This window comes from Triticum urartu, chromosome 3 (assembly GCF_003073215.2).
Source record: "Triticum urartu cultivar G1812 chromosome 3, Tu2.1, whole genome shotgun sequence".
In the NCBI taxonomy this organism is placed as follows: domain Eukaryota; kingdom Viridiplantae; phylum Streptophyta; class Magnoliopsida; order Poales; family Poaceae; genus Triticum; species Triticum urartu.
The window spans coordinates 54626370-54652336 of record NC_053024.1 but is presented as its reverse complement, the minus strand read 5'-3'; positions in this window follow the sequence as shown (position 1 = coordinate 54652336).

Here is a 25967-nt window from a genome sequence, read left to right as displayed (position 1 = left end):
TGGAAAAGATGGCGACGGAAGCGAGAGTTGTGAAGCTGGCGATGCAGCAGAACCGTCGACTGGAGGATGGATGGCTACATCGATTCCTCGTCCGACGCACCGACAGCTCGAGCGACCCCTCCCGTCGACGCCTACATGAAGGGCTACAGCCTCTCTAGTGACCAGAAGCAAAAAGGACTAGCAAGAAAATGATGAAGATGCTCGACCCTCTTCATCTCTGTTTGCGTTTTAAGTAATTTTAGTTTAGCATTATGTCCGTCGACTGAACTGTCATGTTTGAATTCTGTCTTTTGGTCTGGATTATGTGGATATATGGTTCTTTTATGTCCGTTCGTTCTATGTTTCACAATTTTGTTGATCACCTACACAGTTTCTTTCACGTTACATGCATAATATGGTTTTATAGTACCGAATATGACACACTGGTCTTATAGGGTCTTAGCACGACGACTTTCCGACTGTCTACTACAACAAGTTTTGCCCAGCTCTGACGAGGGAAGGGCAATGAAAGCAGCAGGCGTTCGGCTTGGTTCAGTACTTGTAGCCATCGTTAGGTAGCGATGATCTACAAATCTGAATGTAATTTTCATTATGTCTAATATTCGTTGTGTTGTCATGATTCAGACGAATAAGTTGAAAGTTCTCTAAAAAAAGAGGTACATGACTGTAGACGCGGCGATCTGATGATTGACTAGTCATTGTCGACGGACACGCCAAGCTCTAGGTAGAGTAGTCATTGACAACCGTGAGGAGCCAAAAGAATACATGCATATACATGCATGCACGCACGGATCCACCTATATATGTACCGGCCGGCGGTTGATCGACGAACAATCCTATTGTTCATCTACATGAGCAGTGTGTAAAAACAGTTGGCCCATACTATTCAGCTGACCGGTAGAGACCCGACATTGCACGTACATGCAAGATAGGCACATCATATGTGTATACAGTATCGCATTCATCCCAACATATATATTGTACTTCCCCGTCTCATAACACTAGTGTCAAAAAACGTCCTACTCTATAGGACGAAGGGTGTATCACTTCTCCGAGTAAAATAGCAGGAAATTAAATGACCAATTAGGACGGAAAAACCTACCCAAACCAGACTTAGAGCATCTTCAATCGAAGTCCACAAATATGACCTCATAAACGTATTGTTCGGCTGGTCCACGGACAAGAGGCAGCCACCCCCTACATGACCGTCCTTTCAACCACTCTGCTCATTTGCAAACCTCAAATAAATGAAAACATATGCACACCAATCATCAAATGATACGAATACACATAAGAATGAATGTAGACACACAAATAAAATTTATTCAAAGAGAAATATATATAGTTAAAATATAAATTTTATTTTGGGTGCATAATCCAAGCCTAAAATACAATGATTTTTAGTGTAGATTTACATATGCATTATAAGATCACTGAGTAGTAACACGTGCCTCTATATCTCGAAGTTGTGGTACAAAAATTTTACAACATGGTGTGCATCTTGTTCTGGGAGGTGAACATATGCATGTACTCCAGACTTCTCAAAATCATGTGCGCAGGCTCCACAATCATGTTATACAAAATTACACAACATGTCATCACCTGCCACAATGTCTCTGGATCTCAGACTATTGCAGCTTCAAAATGGGTCCTGTTGTGGTAGTTGAAGGGATTTGTGGCATGCAACTTTCAAGCAGCTTCCTGCATTTGTGGAAAGAGAAATCGTTTGTAATCTTGGGGATGGAGAGAGGAGATTTGTGGCACGTAGGAGGGGGGACACCGACCCCATTTTATTTTGGCTTTCGCATTTGAATAATTTGTATCTTTTGAACTGAAAGTCCAAATTAGCTTTCATTTGCATATTTATGTTTCTTGGGATGATGGCTTTGAAATAAGACTCATTTTGAAAATGTTTTGACGAGTTTTAAAAAAATCACTAAGTTACGGCTAGTTGCTAAAAATTAATATGAACGAATGATAAGATCACCAAGTTTCAGAAATTAAAACTTAAAACATGCGGGAAATCGTACGAGTTTGCTGATTGCAAAGCAACCATGCAGCCACGCAGATGCATGCTCCCACACCTAAGTTCCCCTGTGAATTACTGTGGGGATCAGGTATAGTCTGCAAAAATGCCGCCCACTAATGATAGATACCATCGGTATGGTAATACCCCAAGTTGTAGTCATTTCCATTGACGGTGTAGTTGCACGTCAGAGGATCCCCATCACAGTCTCTTGAGTAGTGGAGATCGTTCAAACACATTGATGTCGTTGTGAGAACCGGGCATGCCAATTCACAAGTCATATGATGCCACAACTGCAAGTATGATAGTGGCCTCTTTGGTGTGACCTTGGTACTACCCGCACAAACCCGTAGGCAGTTTTTCCATTGCCAATGCATGCAATTGGTTGAATCGAGCATATCTAGAAAACCGCTCGATCCTCCAATTGTTAATAACTTTTTTGTGCCCTCAACATTTGGTTCGCTGGAGTACTCCGCTTCAAACACCTTCACCACAACACATGCAAATCTCACCATTTGGTCAATGCATGTGTTCTCTCCCATCTGGGTGATCTCATCAACGACACCTCCGGATGTACCACATGAAAGCATCCTCAAATCAGTCGTGTATTTCTGCATACGAGGGAACGACAATTGTTCGCAACAATCCTTCCTTAGCATGAAGTAAGGATCATGTTCCTTCACACCATCTACTATATGCAATAACAAATGACTTCTCACTGAAAAAACCTCACGGAATACTAGATTGGGTTTGAAGTAATCATCGTTGACATCCCGTGCACCCTTTATCCTATCCCAGTTAACAACTATCATGCCCTTTATCGAACCCATGAATTTGAGAACATGCTCCTCTTTCTTCTCAATTTCTTCCTAGACACACGTCACCGGTATCATGACAACTCCTTTGTATCATTGATGGCTGAATCCCACGAATCAATGAACCCCTTGAACATGTAGTCATCAAGCTAATTGTAATCAAACTCTTCACCCGGCGAATCCATCATTTGCCTAAAAATGAGAAAAAGAATTGGAGGTGTTTTTTTTGGGGGGGGGGGGGGGGTTATGCTGGTCGGCTTGGCAGACATGTCCGGACGAGTCCGCGAAGAGCGAATAGTGGGGCGGCCTTCTAGCTCTGTACACCAAATGTCCATCCCTATTTTTATACTATATCCAGAACATTTAAAATAAGTAATAACAATATATATCATCCTTCATCCATAATCATGTTGTGTAAATGTTTCAATGCAGCACTAATTCAAGTATAAATATTACAACCCAAACATGTAATTTTGCAATAAAATAATTCAAAATCAATTCAACTTATTTGGACATAGTTTTTAGTTTTTTCCTCGGATCGCTCACAAATGCATAACAATATCATTTTGAAGTTGCTCATTAGTTGCTCGATGGCGAATCTATTGATGCATTTGGATAAATTCCTCGAAAATCACCAGATTCTGCTCAGGAAGTTTGATAGGTTCACCCATTTTCTCAAATTGCAGACTGTGGTGTACTCCTTCACCCTCATCCACCACAACCATGTTGTGCATGATCACAAAAGTTGTCATCACCTCCCATAATGTTTATGGATCCCATATTTTGCAGGTTCTCGAACAACTGTAAAATAGACTAGGAGCACTCCAAATGCCCTCTCAACATCCTTTCCAACTCATTCTTATATTTGGGAAAAGTGAGATCTTTTCTCACCCCTTGGGTCAAAGATCGTCTTGACGAAGGATGCCCATGAAGGATAGATACCATCACAAATATAATAGACCATGTTGTACTCATGACCATTGATGGTATAGTTGCACGGAGGTAATACCCTACACTTACTCGTGTATATTGCCATTGGGGTGTACAAAGTACAGGCATGAACCAAGGAATTCTGGACAATATATCGATTGGCCCAGACCCCAGCTTATATAGCATACATTAGTGGAGGTAAAGTTCTCCATGACTTTGATATCTTCGTATTGTACATCAAGTCTTCTGGAGTCTTCCATATAAAGCGTCATGGGCCATCCAACATGGCCCAAGGCGGGACTGACCTAGGGGTCCTCGGGCCGGCCCACCAGGACGGCAAACGACATGGTGAGGCTCTCCTAGGATGTAACACTGTCATATATGTTGTTGCGGATATGTTATGGAATTGTGTTGTGATATCAACTATTTCGCCCACATAGCATGTATGTTGCGACGTGCAGGTTGTGTTTGGTGGGCGTCTTGGGAATGATACTATGTGGTTGCTAGCGGAGGTGCTAGATGGTACGTCCATTTTGCATCATGTTTTTCTACTATTATTTATAATGTTTTAGATCAATATTTCACTTCATAATGCAATTCTAATGCCTTTTGTCTCTTAATATGCAAGATACACATGAAGAGGGAGATCGCCGGCAGCTGAAAAATTCTGGACCTAAAAGAGCTGCAACAGAAATAGCGATTCTCCGGAGCTCCAAATGATCTAAAAATTGATGGAGAGTTATTTTCGAATATATAAAAAATATTGGAACAAAGAAGTACCGGAGAAGACCCTTAGTGGGCCCACAAGGTAGGAGGGCGCCCTACCCCCAGGGAGCACCCAGGTGCTTTGTGGGGCCCAGGGATTGAAGGAAATATGCCCTAGAGGAAATAATGAAGTTGTTATTTATATTTCCTTATATCATGATAAATGTTTATTATTCATGATAGAATTGTATTAACCGGAAACTTAGTACATGTGTGAATACATAGACAAATAGAGTGTCACTAGTATGCCTCTACTTGACTAGCTCGTTAATCAAAAGATGGTTAAGTTTCCTAACCATAGACATGAGTTGTCATTTGATGAACGGGATCACATCATTAGACAATGATGTTATTGACCCATCCGTTAGCTTAGCACTATGATCGTTTAGTTTATTGCCATTTCTTTCTTCATGACTTATACATGTTCCTATGACTATGAGATATGCAACTCCCGAATACCGGAGGAACACTTAGTGTGCTATCAAACGTCACAATGTAACTGGGTGACTATAAAGATGCTCTGTAGGTGTCTCCAATGGTGTTTGTTGAGTTGGTATAGATCGAGATAAGCATTTGTCACTCCGTGTATCAGAGAGGTATCTCTGGGCCCTCTCGGTAATGCACATCACTATAAGCCTTGCAAGCAATGTGACTAATGAGTTAGTTGTGTAGGATCGAAAGTATGTCTAGAGGGGGGGGGGTTGATTAGACTACTTGACCAAATAAAAACTTAACCTTTTCCCAATTTTAGTTCTTGGCAGATTTTAGCTATTGTAGGACAAGTCAAGCAATCATCACACAATTCAAGCAAGCATGCAAAGAGTATATTGGCAGCGGAAAGTAAAGCATGCAACTTGCAAGAATGTAAAGGGAAGGGTTTGGAGAATTCAAACGCAATTGGAGACATGGATGTTTTTCCCGTGGTTCGGATAGGTGGTGCTATCCTACATCCACGTTGATGGCGACTTCAACCCACGAAGGATAACGGTTGCGCGAGTCCACGGAGGGCTCCACCCACAAAGGGTAATGGTTGCGCGAGTCCACGAAGGGCTCCACCCACGAAGGGTCCACGAAGAAGCAACCACCCACAAAGGGTCCACGAAGAAGAAACCTTGTCTATCCCACCATTGGCCATCGCCCACGAAGGACTTGCCTCACTAGCGGTAGATCTTCACGAAGTAGGTGATCTCCTTGCCCTTACAAACTCCTTGGTTCAACTCCACAATCTTGTCGGAGGCTCCCAAGTGACACCTAGCCATCTAGGAGACACCACTCTCCAAGAAGTAACAAATGGTGTGTTGATGATGAACTCCTTGCTCTTGTGCTTCAAATGATAGTCTCCCCAACACTCAACTCTCTCTCATAGGATTTTGGATTTGGTGGAAAGAAGATTTGAGTGGAAAAGCAACTTGGGAAGGCTAGAGATCAAGATTCATATGGTAGGAATGGAATATCTTGGTCTCAACACATGAGTAGGTGGGTTCTTCTCCTTCCAGAACATAATGAGTTGGAAATTGTGTATGGTTGTTGCTTCTGATGGCTCGTCTCTCTTCACGAATGAAAGAAGGAGGTTGGAGGGGTATATATAGCCTCCACACAAAATCCAACCGTTACACACAGTTTTCCAATCTCGGTGGGACCGAATCAACAAACTCGGTCGGACCGAAAAGGTAAACCTAGTGACCGTTAGAGATTTTTGGTGGGACTGACATGCAACTCGGTAGGACCGATATGGTTAGGGGTTGGGCATAACGTAATCTCGGTGAGACCGATTACACAAACTCGGTGAGACCGATTTGGTAATTAGCTAACCAGAGAGTTGGTCAGGCAAACTCGGTGGGACCGATTTGCTCTTTCGGTGAGACCGAAAAGTTACAAAAAGGAAACACTGAATTTACATTGCAATCTCGGTGGGACCGATTCGCTCTTTCGGTGAGACCGAAAAGTTACGAAAGGGAAACAGAGAGTTTGCAATCCCATCTCGGTGAGACCGAGATCCCTATCGGTAGAACCGAATTGCTAGGGTTTGGCAGTGGCTTATGACAAGTGAAACTCGGTGGCGCCGGATAGAAATAATCGGTAGGTCCGAGTTTGGCTTTGGGTTTAGGTCATATGTGGAAGTGGGAAAGTAGTTGAGGGTTTTGGAGCATATCACTAAGCACATGAAGCAAGAGGCTCATTAAGCAACACCTCATCCCTCCTTGATAGTATTGGCTTTTCCTAAAGACTCAATGTGATCTTGGATCACTAAAATATAAAATGAAGAGTCTTGAGCTTTTGAGCTTGAGCCAATCCTTTGTCCTTAGCATTTTGAGGGTTCCACTTTCACATCCATGCCATGCCAATCATTGAGCTTTCCTGAAATAGTCATCTTGGAAAAGCATTAGCTCAATGAGCTATATGTTGTTATGAATTACCAAAACCACCTAGGGATAGTTGCACTTTCAATCTCCCCCTTTTTGGTAATTGATGACAACATATAGATCAAAGCTTCGACAAATGATAATAAGCATGAAATATATCGTCGCTTTGAGAAGTATGTGACAAGTAAGAGCTCCCCCTAAATTTGTGCATATTTAAAATTTGCTTTGGACTGCAAATGCACAAAGAGTTAGAGTCATGGGTTACTCTTCCATGTTACATACATCTTGGTGGAGCGCTTAAAATGATAAGATTGAAATACATGCACTCATCACCAAGAATAGTGAATGATCACATAAGATAGATAAGATAATAGCATGCACCAAGCATTAAGTGTAGCTTATGATCAAACACATGATCATCAATGTCTCACGAGCAATGACATAGTATCTCAAGCACTCAAAAGCAAACAAAGTTCGAAAACCACCAAATAAAACAAGAGAGAATAAAAGCAACACTCTCTCTCGAAGCCTATGATCTATACATTTTTCTCCCCCTTTGGCAACAAGTTACCAAAAAGTTCCTAGAAAATGCATAGTGCTAAGTCGACACTCAGGCTTGATCTTCAGGTGGTGGTGGAGTCCGGATCACTCCAAGGACGAAGGCTTCCGTAGACGCTGAAGTAGACGCTGGAGTTGGAGCTGAAGTAGAGGCTGGAGCAGGTTGGGCTGGTGCTATGGCTGGAGCTGAGGCAGTTGCTCTTGTGTCAGGAACTGGCACTGCAGACGACCTCGGACCTCGTGGCACTCTGGCAAAGGCATCAGTTGTAGTCCTGCCTCTCCTCTCCTGCATGTCATCCTGGAGCTGCTCCACTGCAGTCTGAATCTCTGTCACCTTGACATCCAAGTCATAGAACTTTTGTTCCATGATTCTCTCTAGGCTTGCCTGGTTCTGAGTTAGGGTGGCTAGTCCTTTCTCAATCCGCAGGGTGGATGCAATCAGGTAACCAAGCTGCTCTTGTTTGGTTTTCAAGAAATACTCAGATGCCTCCTCTTGAGTTGGCATCTTGGCAGCTTTCTCCTTCCTTGCCTTCTCCTTCTTTGCTTGTGCTTGTGCAGACGATGGTTCATTCTTAGTCATAACAACTTGATTATCTTCAAAATCTGGACGGATGGGCAAATGTTCCTTGTCCAATAAGTATATGCCTGTGCCCATCTTGGAGTTAATGTGCTCCTGAATTTGTGGGGCATATCTGCAACTCCTCTTCTGATCTGCTGCAGTCCTTTTGATAGTTTCCACTATGAGGCTCATGACCTTGAATTTCTGAGGTACATCAAACACATGAAGCAAATTGATTGCATGGCCTCTGATCATCTTGTGATCACCTGACTTGGGCAACAGAGTGTGCCTCAAAATCCAATTAATAGTTGGCAGCCCTGACAGAAGATAATGCACTGAGCCAAATTTGAAAGTTTCAAGAGCTTCATTTGGAATTTCCTTGTACATATTGGACATAGAGTTGTGGTCCATCTTATTCTTGGCATAGATATCCAAGTCATCCTCATGCTCCTCTGGGGCATTGATGAGCTGTGCCCACTCAGCAACAGTAGATTGGTGCCTCGTACCTTTAGACATCCAAGTTATCCTACCATCTGGATAGAAATGTGCTGTGGAGTAGAACTGCATGATAAGCTCCTCGTTCCACTTTGTGAGCTTCTGTCCAACAAAGTCCTCTACTCCACATGCCTTGAAGTTGTCCTGCACTCCAGGGTAGTATTCTTCGTTTTCCTTGATGTATTCCTAGTCAACCCATCTTATATCACATACAATTGGCTTCTTGTCCAACAAAACAGTCTCATAGAAGTCCTGCTGTTCCTTGGTGTGAAATCTGTAGTCAACAGCAGTCCTTCTCCTTGAAGCATACGGATCTGCTTCTCTCCACTTCCTCAGCCCTGAGTCTCTCCTGAGCTTCATATCCTCAGCCACAGGATGAGCATCGTTGTGGTCTGGGATCTTGGGCTTGAGTTTTCTGAGTACTTGCTCTTCATCATCTTCTTCTGCAGCTTTAGGCACTGGGGCCTTGTTCTTCTCAGCAGCTGGGATGCTTCTTGTATTCCTCTTTGGTTTTGGCTTTGGAGCTGGCTTGGCCTTGGAAGCAGCTGCCCCTGATCTTATGGCATCACCCATCAGCTTGGGTGCCTTAGGTGCTGGTGCAGCTACCTCTTCTTCTTCCTCTTCTTCCATGATGGAAGCCTTTCCAAGCACTCTGGCTACGGTCTTCTTCACCCTTTCCTTTCTTTTCTTTCCTTCAGCAGCAACTGGCTCTATGGGTGCAGGCTTTTCAGGAATCTGAGTTGAAACTCTGGCCTTTGGCATAGGCTGCCTACCTGCTGGCCTTTTGATCTTTAAGCCTGGCTTTGTGCCCTGTGCTGGCTCAACTCTCTTTGATGTGGCTTCCTCTTCCTCTGCCACATAATCTTCATCCTCAGAATCCGAAGTTCTCTTCTTCCTCTGTCTGGTGGCAGCTTTTGGCAAATTGCTTGGGGTACTTCTGGTGCCATCATCTGAAGAGCTGGAGGGACTAGTGCCCTCACTCATGTGCACTTGCTGTTCTGACACATTCTGGCTGTCACTCTGATCTGACATGATGAACAAGCTGTCTGCTGACCCTGTGAATAGTTTATAGATGAGGTAGAATAGATGAGCATCACAAAATGCAGAGATTTTTGCAAAAGAATGATCCAAAAACTTAGTTTTAGTTTCCCACTGAAATCATCTCGGATCTACCAATTTTTAAACTCGGTGATACCGAAGCAGTTTTGGCACCTAAACTGGTGAACTCGGTTGGACCGAGTCACAGTTCGGTGGCACCGAGACTGCTAGGGTTTCACAAAGTTCCAAAATCGGTCACACCGATAAGTAATTCTCGGTCAGACCGAGTCTCACTTGTGCAATGGCATAAGCCAAATCGGTGGGACCGAGTTTTTCAACTCGGTGGGTCCGAGATGGTTTCGGTGGAAACCTAACCCTAAAATTTTCGAATCAAACCTAATCTACGAGCGCATTGACTGGATAGGAGTGTTTCAATCGTGGCAAGAATCATGATGATCACAATGTGCTAAGAATCGGATTGGAGAATAGCACAAAGATCGAGTCCATACCCTAGTTCGGCGGAGACTCGCTACGGCGGCAACTGCGGGGTAGAATTCCGTTGACGGCGATGGAGACCAGCGACTGGAGGCGGATGGCGGCGAGGAGACGATCCGGAGACCAAGTTGGCAGAGCAGGCTATCGCACGGGCGAAGGGGTTCGGAGAAATTTCCAAATTTTTGCCCGTGACTATATTTAGCCTGACCCTGTCGGTGTGACCGAGTGAAACAACTCGGTGGCACCGAGATTCATAACTGCAAGCAGTTACTGAAACTCGGTGTGACCGAAAGGTTCAAATCGGTTGCACCGAGATCGAAAACCTAGATCAACTTAATGGTCTCGATAGGACCGAAAGTGGGGTATCGGTCAGATCGAGAATCATAAAGAGGTTTTGGAAGTTTAAGTCCATGGCGAATCGGGGACTCCGAGCGCTCCTCACACAGAGTGGTTCGAATCTGACTTGATCAAATTTTGTGATGTAGCATGAATAGAGTTTGAGACGAGAAAAGCATAGATAGCTAGAGGAGGTTCTTAGGCATTCATTCCATCCACTTGGCAAAAGGAAATAAAACCAAACAATCAAAACAACAAGTGGATGTCCTCGAATGAGTAAAATATGCAACCAGCATGCTCACACAATAAGATGGCAAATGAAATATGTGGCAAGGCATGCACAACCAATTCTAGCATCTATCAAGCAATTTGCGATGACAAGGTCATCTATATATGAGTATATTGACTTAGGAGTCAAGTGAGAACACTTGATCATAGGTCATACTCATCGTTTAAGCTCAAGTGGGGTTACCACTTTTACATAAAGCATTGTTGTGTTCACATCTTTAGAGTTGCTTTAGCTCAAGTCTTAGAGTAAAGCTCCCCCTAGATGTGATATCCCCCCTAAGAGGGATGAACTAACCTTGGGTTTTGTCGATGATGACTTCATGTAGATGTCGAAGATGTGGATGCTCAATGTTGATGTAGATCACTTGGAGCTATCCATTTGAGTGAATTGCACTTTCAATACCTACATGGGTTAGTCCCACAAGGAACAAACAAGGATATCCATAGACATAGAGTGATGCACACACAAGATGATGTCCATGAAAACTCTTAGGTTACCTTGTCCCTTGTCTTACCAACAAGAGGGTTTGTGACTCCTTGAACTAGTGCAAGATGTGGAAGTTGATTGCACTTGTTCTTGCCAAAATGATAAGAGTGAAGTATGTTGGCGGAGTCACCCTCAAGAACTCTCCAGTTCTTCTTCTTTTGGATCCACATCATCTTGATGGGAATCCTTGGAGTTGTAGTCGTACTTGATGAAGTGGAACTTGAAGTAGTCTTGGGAATCCACTTGACTAAGGTCTTAGGAGCTTCTTCAAATGCGTCAATTTCCTCTTGAAGTTTGTCCTTGCCTTCTTGCTTGTAGTCTTGTGGTGGAAGATCATCTTGAGCTTGTGTCCCCTTGAAAGAAGTATCATACTTCTCTTGTTGAGGAACAAACTTTGTCTTGGGGTATTGATCTTCTTCCCACTCAACTCCATTGGCATTGAACTTTCGTTCAAAACCAACACCTTGATTCTTCCGGTGCATTCCTTGCTTGCACACAATTTCCTTGAATTGCTTACTCCCGGCAAAGCTTTTGTACACTCCTTTCTCTATAATTCCCTTCAATAAGCTATTTTCTTGCTCAAGTGTAACTTGGCTAAAAGAATCATTAGTGGAATCAAGAGAACTACTAGAAGCAACAATATTGGATTTAGCATGATCATTGTTACTGCTAGAGGAAGAATCTTTCTTGTTCTTGTTACTAGATTTGACTTGAGGCATGTAAGTGGATAAGAGTAAACGCTTGGCGATGTAAGAAGAACTTTTCTTGCGGAGATCATCATTGATTGCTTTTAAGAACTCATGCTCTTGCTCAAGATTGAGCTTTTCAAAGCGTAATTTCTCATGAGCTCTTAAAAGTTCTTGATGATCTTCGAAGATAGTTTCATGAGCTAACTTAAGAGTGTTTAGTTCTTTAGTTAGAGCCTCAATCTTCTCCTTATCATTGTCATTCGTTTTATCTTGATTAGCATGTTTAATTGACGTTTCATCATAGTATTCATCACTAGAGTTGTCAACAAGCAAATCATCACCTAACAAGTCAACTTCATCACTATTGAAATCAACATACTCGGGATGTGTTACCTTAGGACCTTTGGCCATGAAGCATCTTCCAATTCCTTCATTTGGTGAGTCAAATATGTCGTAGGAGTTGGTTGACACAAGTGCTAGACCGGCAACACCTTCATCTTGAGTATCTTCGGAGTCGGAGTGATAACTTCTCTCGGAGTGGCTGTTGGAGTCGGAGCCGGATACCCATTCACCAACATGAGGTTGATGTCTTCGTTTTGTGTAGCTCCTTGATGATTTTTCCTTCCTTTCCGAATCCTTGCTTCTCCGTGAGTATCTTCGTTCATAACGATCATCTCTACTCCTTCTCTCTCTTGGTGGTGATTCTTTGCTTCTTCTTTTTGGAGAATCTTCTCTTCTCTTGTAGGGAGCCGTACACTCATTGGAATAGTGTCCGGGTCTTCCACAACTGTAGCAGTTTCGCTCTCGACTAGAAGATCTTTTGTCATTGTAGGACCTTGACTTGAAGCTTCTATCTTTGCTTCTACTCTTGTAGAACTTGTTGAAGTTCTTCACCATTAAGCTCAATTCTTCATTGAAGTTTTGTTTCTCACCTGATGATGTAGGGGCTTCACATGAGGCTTTGTAGGCACCACTTGATTTGTTGTGAAGTTCCTCTTTATCCTTGAGTGACATCTCATGAGCAACAATTCTTCCAATCACCTCTGTTGGCTTGAGATCTTTGTAATTGGGCATCATTTGGATCAATGTGCACACGGTATCATATTTTCCATCCAAGGCTCTTAGAATCTTCTTGATGATGAATCTATCGGTCATCTCTTCACTTCCTAAGCCAGCAATCTCATTTGTGATGAGAGCAAGCCTAGAGTACATTTTAGCGACACCTTCACCATCCTTCATTTTAAACTTGTCAAGTTGACTTTGAAGCACATCCAACTTGGATTCCTTGACGGAGTCGGTACCTTCGTGCATATCAATCAAAGTGTCCCAAATTTCCTTTGCATTCTCAAGACGGCTGATTTTGTTGAATTCTTCGGGGCACAATCCGTTGAAGAGAATATCACAAGCTTGAGCATTGTATTGCAACATCTTCAACTCATCCGCGGTAGCTTCACGGTTTGGTTCTTTCCCATCAAAGAAGTCACCTTGCAAACCAACACACACAATAGCCCAAACGGCGGGGTTATGTCCAAGAATATGCATTTTCATTTTATGCTTCCAACTAGAAAAATTAGTACCATCGAAGTAAGGACCTCTACGGTGATAATTTCCCTCGCTAGACGCCATACTCTCCTAGGTTGTGAAACCAAGGCTATGACCACCAAAAGCTATGGAGATCAAAGCAAATGGAGACCAAAGCACTGATACCACTTATAGGATCGAAAGTATGTCTAGAGGGGGGGTGATTAGACTACTTGACCAAATAAAAACTTAACCTTTTCCCAATTTTAGTTCTTGGCAGATTTTAGCTATTGTAGGACAATTCAAGCAATCATCACACAATTCAAGCAAGCATGCAAAGAGTATATTGGCAGCGGAAAGTAAAGCATGCAACTTGCAAGAATGTAAAGGGAAGGGTTTGGAGAATTCAAACGCAATTGGAGACACGGATGTTTTTCCCGTGGTTCGGATATGTGGTGCTATCCTACATCCACGTTGATGGAGACTTCAACCCACGAAGGGTAACGGTTGCGCGAGTCCACGGAGGGCTCCACCCACAAAGGGTAATGGTTGCGCGAGTCCACGAAGGGCTCCACCCACGAAGGGTCCACGAAGAAGCAACCACCCACAAAGGGTCCACGAAGAAGAAACCTTGTCTATCCCACCATGGCCATCGCCCACAAAGGACTTGCCTCACTAGCGGTAGATCTTCACGAAGTAGGCGATCTCCTTGCCCTTACAAACTCCTTGGTTCAACTCCACAATCTTGTCGGAGGCTCCCAAGTGACACCTGGCCAATCTAGAAGACACCACTCTCGAAGAAGTAACAAATGGTGTGTAGGTAATGAACTCCTTGCTCTTGTGCTTCAAATGATAGTCTCCCCAACACTCAACTCTCTCTCATAGGATTTGGATCTGGTGGAAAGAAGATTTGAGTGGAAAGCAACTTGGGGAAGGCTAGAGATCAAGATTCATATGGTAGGAATGGAATATCTTGGTCTCAACACATGAGTAGGTGGTTCTTTCTCAGAACATATGAGTTGGAATTGTGTATGTGTTCTGATTGCTCTCTCCACGAATGAAGAGGAGGTGGAGGGGTATATATAGCCTCCACACAAAATCCAACCGTTACACAGAGTTTTCCAATCTCGGTGGGACCGAATCAACAAACTCGGTCGGACCGAAAAGGTAAACCTAGTGACCGTTAGAGATTTTTGGTGGGACTGACATGCAACTCGGTAGGACCGATATGGTTAGGGTTTGGGCATAACGTAATCTCGGTGAGACCGATTACACAAACTCGGTGAGACCGGTTTTGGTAATTAGCTAACTAGAGAGCTGGTCAGGCAAACTCGGTGGGACCGATTTGCTCTTTTGGTGAGACCGAAAAGTAACAAAAAGGAAACACTGAATTTACATTGCAATCTCGGTGGGACCGATTCGCTCTTTCGGTGAGACCGAAAAGTTACGAAAGGGAAACAGAGAGTTTGCAATCCCATCTCGGTGAGACCGAGATCCCTATCGGTAGAACCGAATTGCTAGGGTTTGGCAGTGGCTTATGACAAGTGAAACTCGGTGGCGCCGGATAGAAATAATCGGTAGGTCCGAGTTTGGCTTTGGGTTTAGGTCATATGTGGAAGTGGGAAAGTAGTTGAGGGTTTTGGAGCATATCACTAAGCACATGAAGCAAGAGGCTCATTAAGCAACACCTCATCCCTCGTTGATAGTTTTGGCTTTTCCTAAAGACTCAATGTGATCTTGGATCACTAAAATATAAAATGAAGAGTCTTGAGCTTTTGAGCTTGAGCCAATCCTTTGTCCTTAGCATTTTGAGGGTTCCACTTTCACATCCATGCCATGCCAATCATTGAGCTTTCCTGAAATAGTCATCTTGGAATAGCATTAGCTCAATGAGCTATATGTTGTTATGAATTACCAAAACCACCTAGGGATAGTTGCACTTTCAAGTTGCAAGATGTTTCATTAGGGAGCGAGTAAAGAGACTTGCCGGTAACAAGATTGAACTAGGTATTAAGATACCGACGATCGAATCTCAGGCAAGTAACATACCGATGACAAAGGGAACAACATATGTTGTTATGCGGTTTGATCGATAAAGATCTTCGTAGAATATGTAGGAACCAATATGAGCATTCAGGTTACGCTATTGGTTATTGACCGGAAGTGAGTCTCGGTCATGTCTACATAGTTCTCGAACCCGTAGGGTCCGCACGCTTAACGTTCGATGACGTTCGGTATTATGAGTTTATGTGTTTTGATGTACCGAAGGTAGTTCGGAGTCCCGGATGTGATTACGGACATGACGATGAGTCTTGAAATGGTCAAGACATAAAGATTGATATATTGTAAGGCTATGTTTGGACACCAGAATGGTTTCGAATAAGTTCGGGCAATTACCAGAGTACCGGGAGGTTACCAGAACCCCCCAAGGAATCAATGGGCCTTAATGGGCCATGGTGGGAAAGAGAAGGATGCGGCCAAGTGGGGGCGCCCCCCAAGCCCAATCCGAATTGGGGAGGGGGCCGGGCCCCCTTTCCTTCTCTCCTTCTCCTTTTTCCTTCTTCTACTCCAACTAGGGAAGGGGGGACCTACTCCTACTAGGAGTAGGAATCCCCTTTGGGGCGCGACATAGAGAGGCCCGTCCCTCCCCTCCTCCACTCCTTTATATATGGGGGAGGGGGGCACCCTATAGACACACAAGTTGACAGTTGTCTTAGCCGTGTGCCGTGCCCCCCTCCACAGATTTCCACCTCGTTCATATCATTGTAGTGCTTAGGTGAAGCCCTGCGTCGGTAACTTCATCATCACCGTCATCACGCCATCATGCTGATGAAACTCTCCCTTGACCTCAGCTAGATCAAGAGTACGAGGGACGTCACCGAGCTGAACGTGTGCAGATCGCGGAGGTGCTGTGCATTCGGTACTTGATCGGTTGGATCGCGAAGACGTTCGACTACATCAACCCCATTACTTAACGCTTCCGCTTTCGGTATACGAGAGTACGTGGACACACTCTCCCCTCTCGTTGCTATGCATCTCCTAGATAGATCTTGTGTGATCGTATGATTTTTTTTGAATACCGCGTTCCCCAACAGTGGCATCCGAGCCAGCTCTATGCGTAGATATTATATGCACGTACAACTGATACGTCTCCGTCGTATCTGTAATTTTTGATTGTTCCATGCCAATATTATACCATTTTCATATACTTTTGGCAACTTTTTATACTATTTTTGGGACTAACATATTGATCCAGTGCCCAGTACCAGTTCCTGTTTGTTGCATGTTTTTTGTTTCGTAGAAAATCCATATCAAACGGAGCCCAAACGGGATAAAAACCTACGGAGATTTTTTTTGGAATATATGTGATTTTTTGGAAGAAGAATCAACGTGAGACGATGCCCGAGGGGGACACAAGGCAGGGGCGCGCGCCCCAGGGGGTCAGGCGCGCCCTGAGCCCTCATGGCCACCCCGTAAGGCGGTTGGTGCCCTTCTTTTGCCGCAAGAAATCTAATATCCGGATAGAGATCGTGTCCAAAATTCAGCCCAATCGAAGTTACGGATCTCCGGTAATTTAAGAAACGGTGAAAGGGCAGAATCAGGGAACGCAGAAACAGAGAGAGACGGGTCCAATCTCGGAGGGGCTCTCGCCCCTTCCATGCCACGGAGGCCATGGACCAGAGGGGAAACCCTTCTCCCATCTAGGGAGAAGGTCAAGGAAGAAGATGAAGAAGAAGAAGGGGGGCTCTCTCCCCCTCTCTTCCGGTGGCGCTGGAACGCCGCCGGGGCCACCATCATCACCGCAATCTACACCAACAACTTCACCGCCATCATCACCAATTCTTCGCCCTTCTATGCAGTGGTGTAACCCCTCTTTTACCCTCTGTAATCTTTACACTACTAGGAAAAGGGCTATAGATGAAATGGATACTAATGGCGCACCTGACATGTGGTGCGCCACTACAATATAGTAGTGGCGCACCGTGTGTAGGTGCGCCATTAGTGTGGAAGACACTAATGGCGCACCAGATACATGGTGCGCCACTAGTAACAATTTTTTTTAATTTTTCCAAACATACTAATGGTGCATCAAGTAGACAGTGCACCATTACTAAGTTTTTTTCAAAAAAAAATTCAATTTTTTTTTCAAAACTAGTAATGGCGCATCGTGGGTGTGGTGCGCCATTACTAGTTTAACTAGTAATGGCGCACCACTCCCACGGTGCGCCACTAACTTTCCCCCCTCTATCCCTTTTCCCCCGAGCGCCGCCGCCTCCCCGGCCGAGCCCAATCCCCAATCCCTCGAGCCCTCGACCTGCTGCTCCGCCGCCACCCTGACCCACTGCGCCGCCACCAGTCCCCACGCCGCACGGAGACGTCCAGGAGGACCGCCGTCGACTGCTTCTTCATCTACGAGTTCTCAATCGATCGGAGCTGCACCGTATCGTCGCCATCGTCGTCTTCCCCAACCTCGGCGTCCCTCGTCCACCTCGTCACATCGCTCCGCCCTGGCCACCCCCGACCTCTCGAGATCATCGTCGAGCACCTCGGTGAGGCCCTTGACCGATTTCCCCCTTCCCCCGTCAGGTTCTCGCGCTCCATGCACGCGCAACCCTCCTTGTTGCGGCCCTAGAGCACCTTGGCCGCCACCAGCGCCCCGCCCTTGAACTTCACCTCGGCCAGGTAGACGCTGCCGATGTGCCCGGCCCAGAGCCGCTGCACGAAGCGGATGTTGCAGAGCTGTACCGTGCCGAGGCGCGCGGCGAGGGTGTAGGGGTTGGAGGAGCGCGACGCGGGGACGCCGGCGATTGGCCCCGAGGAGGAGGAGGTGGAGCAGGAGGCCATGGCGGTGGAGATGGTGGAGGCGGAGCGGGAGCGCTCGGAGGAGCCGAAGCTGAGGCTCTGTAGCTCGTCCGCCGCCAGCTCCGCATCGCCGTCCGGAGGCATTGCTACCTGCTGCGGTGAATGGTGAGGTGAGGCGGGTCTGCTCTGGGCTGCTGGATGTGGCCAGTGTGGAGACAGGGGAGGAATAGGAGGAGGAGGAGCTCGAGGGTGAAGTGGGTGTTTCTCTCAAAAATTTCAAAAGAGTAGGATGGGTCTTTGTTCAAAAATGATTTCTATGAATTATAGGGTCTCCCAAAAATTTTGTGGCAATTTTATAAAAATTATTTGAATTAGTTTTAGTGCAACAGAGGCAACTTAGAGTTTGAGAATGGCATTAAAGGAATTTTTTGGGGGGTAAATTCTATTATGAAATAATTCCTACTGTTATTTAAAATATAAATGAAATGATTTGGAACACCAAGCAAGAGTTACGTTTCAAGTTGCTGAACCTTTTCATATAAGCTTGCAGAAGATTTAATTGATCATACAGAAAATGAAAAACGAAGGTCATACCGATCCTAGTTGGTATTATTTTTCATGGCTAGAAGATATATTGTTGTACCCCGAGTGAAGGGAAGGAGTTTGCTAGGTTTTGTCTCCGACCATCGTGTCGTGATGATTTTGCAGGTACCCCGAGAGGCCCTTGAGTTTGCCGGAATGTCGATTAACTTCCGTTCCGGCAAATTCGGGTACTCCATATGTCCTAACTTCAGCAAAGGTCATGCTGAAATTTTTCGTGAATTTTAGCATGACTTTTCTAAAAATAGGACATATGGGGTACTTGCGAAAAATGCATGGGCCGGGGTATCTTAGTACTTAATTAAGTAGGATCAACTGCCTCTTGTGTTATACATATAGAAGTGTGATATCAACTCATAGTTATTACTAATGTCAGCTGCTCGTCATCGATAAACCCTAATCTGGAAGAGGAGCCACTCATCCTATGTAGTTTTGAATTATGAACGTAGGAAATGTCATCATCGGACGACGAAAGTCTCCCGGGGGAGTGCGCTGGTGCCACGACGATCGAGGTCTGTGCGACATGCCTCAACTGGACAATGATCGGCGCTTCAGCATTAAGCTCGAGGAGACCTTCAAAGTTGAAATGGTACGCAACGACGACAATTGTTTTTTTCATAATTAAGCATGACTTCAACTATTTCAACGTGTAATTTTCATCTGTTACAATTCGAATATAGCTTATCCCATGCCATGCAAGACGCTATGTCTTGGAGAGGATGGATTTTGAAGACCATGAAATTTCTGAAACAAAGAAAATTCACCTAAGGACTCATCACGATGTGGACTTTGAAGTAAATCTGTATAATTCTAGGAGCGTAACCCATTTTGGTTGCAAAAATTGGGAAGCATTTTTCAAGATGTATGGTTTTGATGAGGGTATGCTTGTCACCATGGATCTTGGTAATCCTGGCATCGACCAAGACAATATGGACATTTGGTTCCTTGTTGATACGCCTCCAGTTCTACCGCTATGTGAGTTTCTCAAACATAGTTATTAGCTAATTTATATTGTTTATTTCAAAATATGACAGCTTATTTCCATTTACAGCTTATTTTTATTGTTCAAAGAATGTGCGGGAGATGGTAGACAAAACCCACTACACCGATGGCTCCGAATTAACAACCTACCAGGAGAAAAATCATCTGGTCGGATTTTGTACTGACATTGAGAATTACAATATCTACAATCAAACTCCTCAACATTATGGTCAATACGTGCCACTAGTGCATGTTTTCAACTACGGTAACTACCATGGAGATACCCTGGTAAGATTTTTACTATTACGACATCCATGCATCTTTTGCATACTTCTAAAACTAGTGCATTATTTCTAACTATGAAGTTATTACTATGTTTTTCAACAGATAATCCCAAAGAATTGTGTACCTCATTTGATGTATCAGAAAGGTAGTCTTAATGGAACATACAGCCAGGTCATCCTACGAATCTCAACTGTCCATACGAGATTTCTAAAAGAAGTGGAGACATGAAAATCAAAGGATGGAAAAAATGTATGGACAGTCGAAGGAGGTTCTTGGAAGCAAAAGGAAGCGAAGCGCAAGAATTGGAGACATGATGTTCTCCATTCTCCATAATGGAGAGTCAGGGTCTATATTGTTTTATGCTATTTTACCTTAAATAGGGTATTTAGGTCCTGCCTAATACTGATGATCATGTGCTAAGAACAATTAAGTAGGGTTGGTTCGATGACTATCAAGATGATGATCGTATGACTTGTTATTAATAACGAGTAGAAGTTGTATGATGATGATTAGTAGGACTTGTTAGGATTAGTATTACTTCCGACAAACTCGCTACTCGCGGTCTCGAGACTTGTAATGTTCTATCTTTGTTCGGTCTTTTGAATTCAGAGACTAATATGATGAATTGTATTCGGAGACTAATCTTCTATTGTATTCGATGAATCTAATGTTGCTGTGTGGTGCTGTCTATATTCTGTCCAATAATATATTTTGTAACCTGTGCAAAAATCAGAAAAGTAAAAACAAAACAAAATTTAATATTCATACTAATGGCGCATCATCCCACAGTGCGCCATTAGTATGCCAAAGCACATGGGTAAATATGGCCCCCTGGGAGGCATACTAATGGCGCATGTTGGTCTATACTAATGGCGCACGGCGTGGTGCGCCATTAGTATACCAGATACTAATGGCGCACCAGTGGTGCGCCATTAGTATATAATACTAGTGGCGTTGTACTAGTGGCGCACCAGTAGTGCGCCATTAGTAGGCAAAACTAGTTCGCCACTAGTAGGCCTTTTCCTAGTAGTGTTACTTAAACATGGTGCTCAATGCTATATATTATTTCCCAATGATGTATGGCAATCCTATGATGTTTGAGTAGATCTGTTTTGTCCTATGGGTTAATTGATGATCATGACTGGTTTGAGTTGCATGTTCTATTATTGGTGCTGTCCTATGGTGCTCTCCGTGTCGCGCAAGCATGAGGGATCCCTGCTGTAGGGTTTGCAATATGTTCATGATTTGCTTATGGTCGGTGGCGTGAGTGACAGAAGCACATACCCGAGTAAGTAGGTTGTTTGCATATGGGAATAAAGAGGACTTGATACTTTAATGCTATGGTTGGGTTTTACCTTAATGATCTTTAGTAGTTGCGGATGCTTGCTAGAGTTCCAATCATAAGTGCATATGATCCAAGAACAGAAAGTATGTTAGCTTACGCCTCTCCCTCAAATAAAATTGCAATAGTGATTACCGGTCTAGTTATCGATTGCCTAGGGACAAATAACTTTCTCATGACAAAAAGCTCTCTACTAAAACTAACATAGTTGTGTCTTCATCTAAACAACCCCTACTTTTTATTTACACGCTCTTTATTATCTTGCAAACCTATCCAATAACACCTACAAAGTACTTCTAGTTTCATACTTGTTCTAGGTAAAGCGAACGTTAAGCGTGCGTAGAGTTGTATCGGTGGTCGATAGAACTTGAGGGAATATTTGTTCTACCTTTAGCTCATCGTTGGGTTTGACACTCTTACTTATCGAAAGAGACTACTGAAAGTGCTAGTTATCGACTAGAGGGGGTGAATAGGCGATTTTTATGAAAGTCTTCAAAACATGGGAGTTTTGAAGACAAATGATAGAAATGAACCTATAAACATGCAGCGGAAGGTAGACTACACTAGACAAGCCATAATCAAGTATTCAATGAAGTGAAAGCACGAAGACTAATAGCAACTAGGAAGTACGGATCAGGATGGAAAATAGTATGAAACCAATCAGAACAAACAGTCACACAGTGAAGACAAATAGATAATGCAAACAGACAATGACTTCACAAGGACCAACTGTAAATAAAGAGATGAGAAGGATAGAACCAATTGCTTGTTGAAGACAATGATTTGTTGGACCAGTTCCAGTTGCTGTGACAACTGTACATCTAGTTAGGGAGGCTGAGATTTAACTCAGAAAACCGTGTCTTCACCTTATCCCCCTTGAGCTAAGAACACCCAGTCCTCACCCAATCACTCATGTAAGTCTTCAAGGTAGACTTCCAAACCTTCACAGATTTCGTTCACCGGCGATCCACAATGACTCTTGGATGCTCAGAACGCGATGCCTAACCGGCTGGAGGATTCACACTCCTCAAGTGTAACAAGTCTTCAGATCACACAGACAGGAAGACTTCAGTGATGCCTAACACTCTTTGGCTCTGGGTGTTTAGGGCTTTGTCCTCACAAGGATTTCTCTCTCTCAAAGGCTTCGACAAAAGCGTGTACTAACTCTGAGCAGCCGACCAATTTATGGTGTAGGGGGTGGGCTATTTATAGCCACTGGGCAACCCGACCTGATTTGTCCGAAATGACCCTGGGTCACTAAGGAACTGACATGTGTTCCAACGGTCAGATTTCAAACTCACGCGACAACTTTACTTGGGCTACAAGTAAAGCTGACTTATCCAGCTCTGGATAAGTTTTGCTCTCATTGTGTTCGCTCGAAGACATAGGATTGTGGTTAAGCATCACTTCAGTCACTCTGACTTTGTTCACTGGGACCCCACTTAACAGTACGGTGGTTCCTATGACTCAACAAAGAAGAAAAGGAAACAATGAAACAACTAAATCTTCGCTCTCCATAGTCTTCACGCGATGTCTTCTCTTGTCATAGTCTTCAATGTGAATATCTTCACATACAACCTTTGTCTTCAATGTCTTCATACATTTTTAGGGGTCATCTCCGGTAGGTAAACCGAATCAATGAGGGACTACTACCTGTGTTGTCCTGCAATTCTCACAAACACATTAGTCCCTCAACCAGGTTTGTCATCAATACTCCAAAACCAACTAGGGGTGGCACTAGATGCACTTACAATCTCCCCCTTTTTGGTGATTGATGACAAACTGGTTGAAGTTTTCAACGGGGATAAAAGTATGTGAAATTGCAAAGGATTTAGGTATTGTCTTCGTAAGTAGCAGAAAGGCTCCCCCTGAAGATGTGCATATAAGTATTTTGCTTTTGAATGCAAATGCACATGGCAGGTTGTACTTGCGGAGCTCCTCTTCTACTTATGAAGATAATTCATCATGCATGAAAGGATATAACGAAGATAATGACATGCATAATGAAAAATGGACATCTACAAAATGACTTTGTGCGGAATTTATCGTCGCACATGCGGAATTTATCTTCGTAACACATAGTGTCGAAAAGGTAGCAGACGGCCATCAAGTTTAAGTGTTACAACTCAAAACGAACCAAATGTATCAAAAGCGAGAGTTGTAAGCACTTATCAAAAGTAGCAAAAGTATAGCAACCACCCATATGGACCCGCTTGAAGACTATCAACTCATATGCTTCTCCCCCTTTTGTCAGTAATGACCAAAAAGGTTTGAAGACATAGAGCTTCTACTCGTTCCCATGAGGAGTAGGCGAAGCAGCAGGGTCGTCGTTGAGGGTCGGTGGTGCAGAAGAACTTGGTGCAGTGTCGACACGCGCTGAAGTTGGAGGTGGTGAGGTAGCATCATCTTGATCATCTATGACTCTGGCATTCACCGTTGCAGCTGAGGAGGAATATTCAGAGTCTTCGAGTGAGGGAGCCTGATGCAATTGAGAATTCCTTGGAGGAGTTGAGTCAAACTTGAATCTCTCTGTGAAGCCATCGTCTTTAAGATCAGCTTTAGCACTGAGCAATGTCAAGCTCTTCCATGACCTCCGACAGGTTTCATGTATAACAAAGGCATTCTTGGTGGCAAGATTTCGAATGCGATTGACATCCACCAAGAGGCTTTGCATCTGGAGCTTAAGCCAGTCATGATGCTTATCCTGTTTCTGATGTAGAGCGACGAGAAGCTCTCGGTCATTGAGAACACGAGATCGCTTCCGAGGCCTTTGGGCGATGGTACTTGTAGTGGCTTCAGTTTGGGTGCGAGGGGCACGTGTATCGCCAGCCAAGGGATAAACACGAGAAACGGTCTGAACTCCTTCAATGGGCTGGGTGAAGCTTTGATGATCGACATTGTGAAGATAAATTGGCTCCTTTGCAGGCTCTGGGTAAATGGCTTCGACAGACAGATCAACCTTTGGCAAGAATATAAGATGATTGCGCACAGACGGCTGATAGTTGATAGCAGAGTGAAGCTTGATGAGGCGCATTACACATGGATCATAGAACTTCAGACCAAAGATATTGAAGCCAGATGCAGCCAATTTTCTGATGAAGAAGTCTTGAGCATTGAAGCTGATGCCATTGAAGATATAGAAAACCAATGTCTTCATTGCTCCTTCAAGCTTCGCTGCAGGAGAATGTCCTTTGACTGGCCAGAGAGTTCGCCTAATAATATGATAAATAGTGCGGGGCAGATACTCTAGGTCTTCAACAAAGAACTCCTTAGGATAGTCAGCGTCTTGTGGCAGTGGCTTCATCATGCTCAGCATTTGGCTCATGTTTGGCTCTGGCTTCTGGAAGATGCTTTCCAACGCATTCTAGTGTAGCTGACAACCTGGTTCATAATGTTCGCCAGGAGTGGGCAGGGCAGTAAGCTCAATGATGTCTTGGGCTTTAGCTTCATGGTGTACATCACCTGTCATCCACTCAGGGATCCAAGTCTTTGGATCCCTGTTGTAGCCGCGAATGTGAAGGGTAGCATAAAATTGTAGCAGAAGCTCTTCATTCCAATGTTCTTTGGCAGTCACAAACTGTAGAAGGTCAGCATCTCTGAAGCAGTCAAGGGCTTCTTCTAGGCAAGGCAGGCCAGCCATGGCTTCGCTATCTAGACGCATATGTGGGAGAATGCGCCCTTGATTGTATAAGATGCAGGAATAGTAACTGCGCTGCTGATAAGTCCAGAATTGATCTGATGAGATTCTTGGCCTTGTGTAGGGGTTCTTGGCACTGTCAAAGAATGTGTTGTGTGCCTTGAAGCCATTCAGATTAAATGATCCTGGTGAAGTTGCAGTACTTGGAAACCTTTGCAGCCTTGGCTTTGGCTTCTGGACCTGAGGCCTGTGCTCCACATGATAGTCAAATTGCGGACCGACAGTAGGTGGAGGAACCAGAATGGGCCAGCGGACGGTGGTAAGTTGGCCTTGATAGAATGCTTGCTCAAGGGTGTGTGGCCGTGGAGGTGGTACAGGAGCAGTGGCATTGACTTCTGGCTGCAGATTTGCGTCAGGAGCCGCATTGGCTTCAGGTGCAATCACTTCTGGCAACACATTAACTTCAGGCGCCACAGCAGCTTCAGCCATGACAACGTCATTGGCTTCAGTATGGGTGTTGGTGGTCGCCTCAATGTTATCACCTCCACTCGAGTAGCTGGAGGGTCGGACATGTTCTCCTCGAGAACAACTTCAAGGTTGGTTGGGGGTGTAGCAACACGTTCTTCTTCATGTCTTGGCTCTTCTTGTTCATCGGCTGATGCAGCCGGAATATCTTCAGCCACTTTGGCTTCAGACTGGGGATGTTCGCAGTAGGAGAGGCTTTAGGAAAGATTTGGCGTGAAACGGATTGGCGCTCTTCTCCTTCTGGAATACTTGACAGAGTGACCTGTGGCCGTGGTCCTTTGTGAAGCCTGTGGAACACTGGCGACGCTTGTGAAGATGGAGTTGGTTGGGCCACAAAGTCATTGTCTTCAAGCACCGAAGTGGTGACTTGAGGTGGGGGAGTACTTGGTGATTCTTCTCGACGGGGGGAGTCTTGTGGGTGAACAGCCC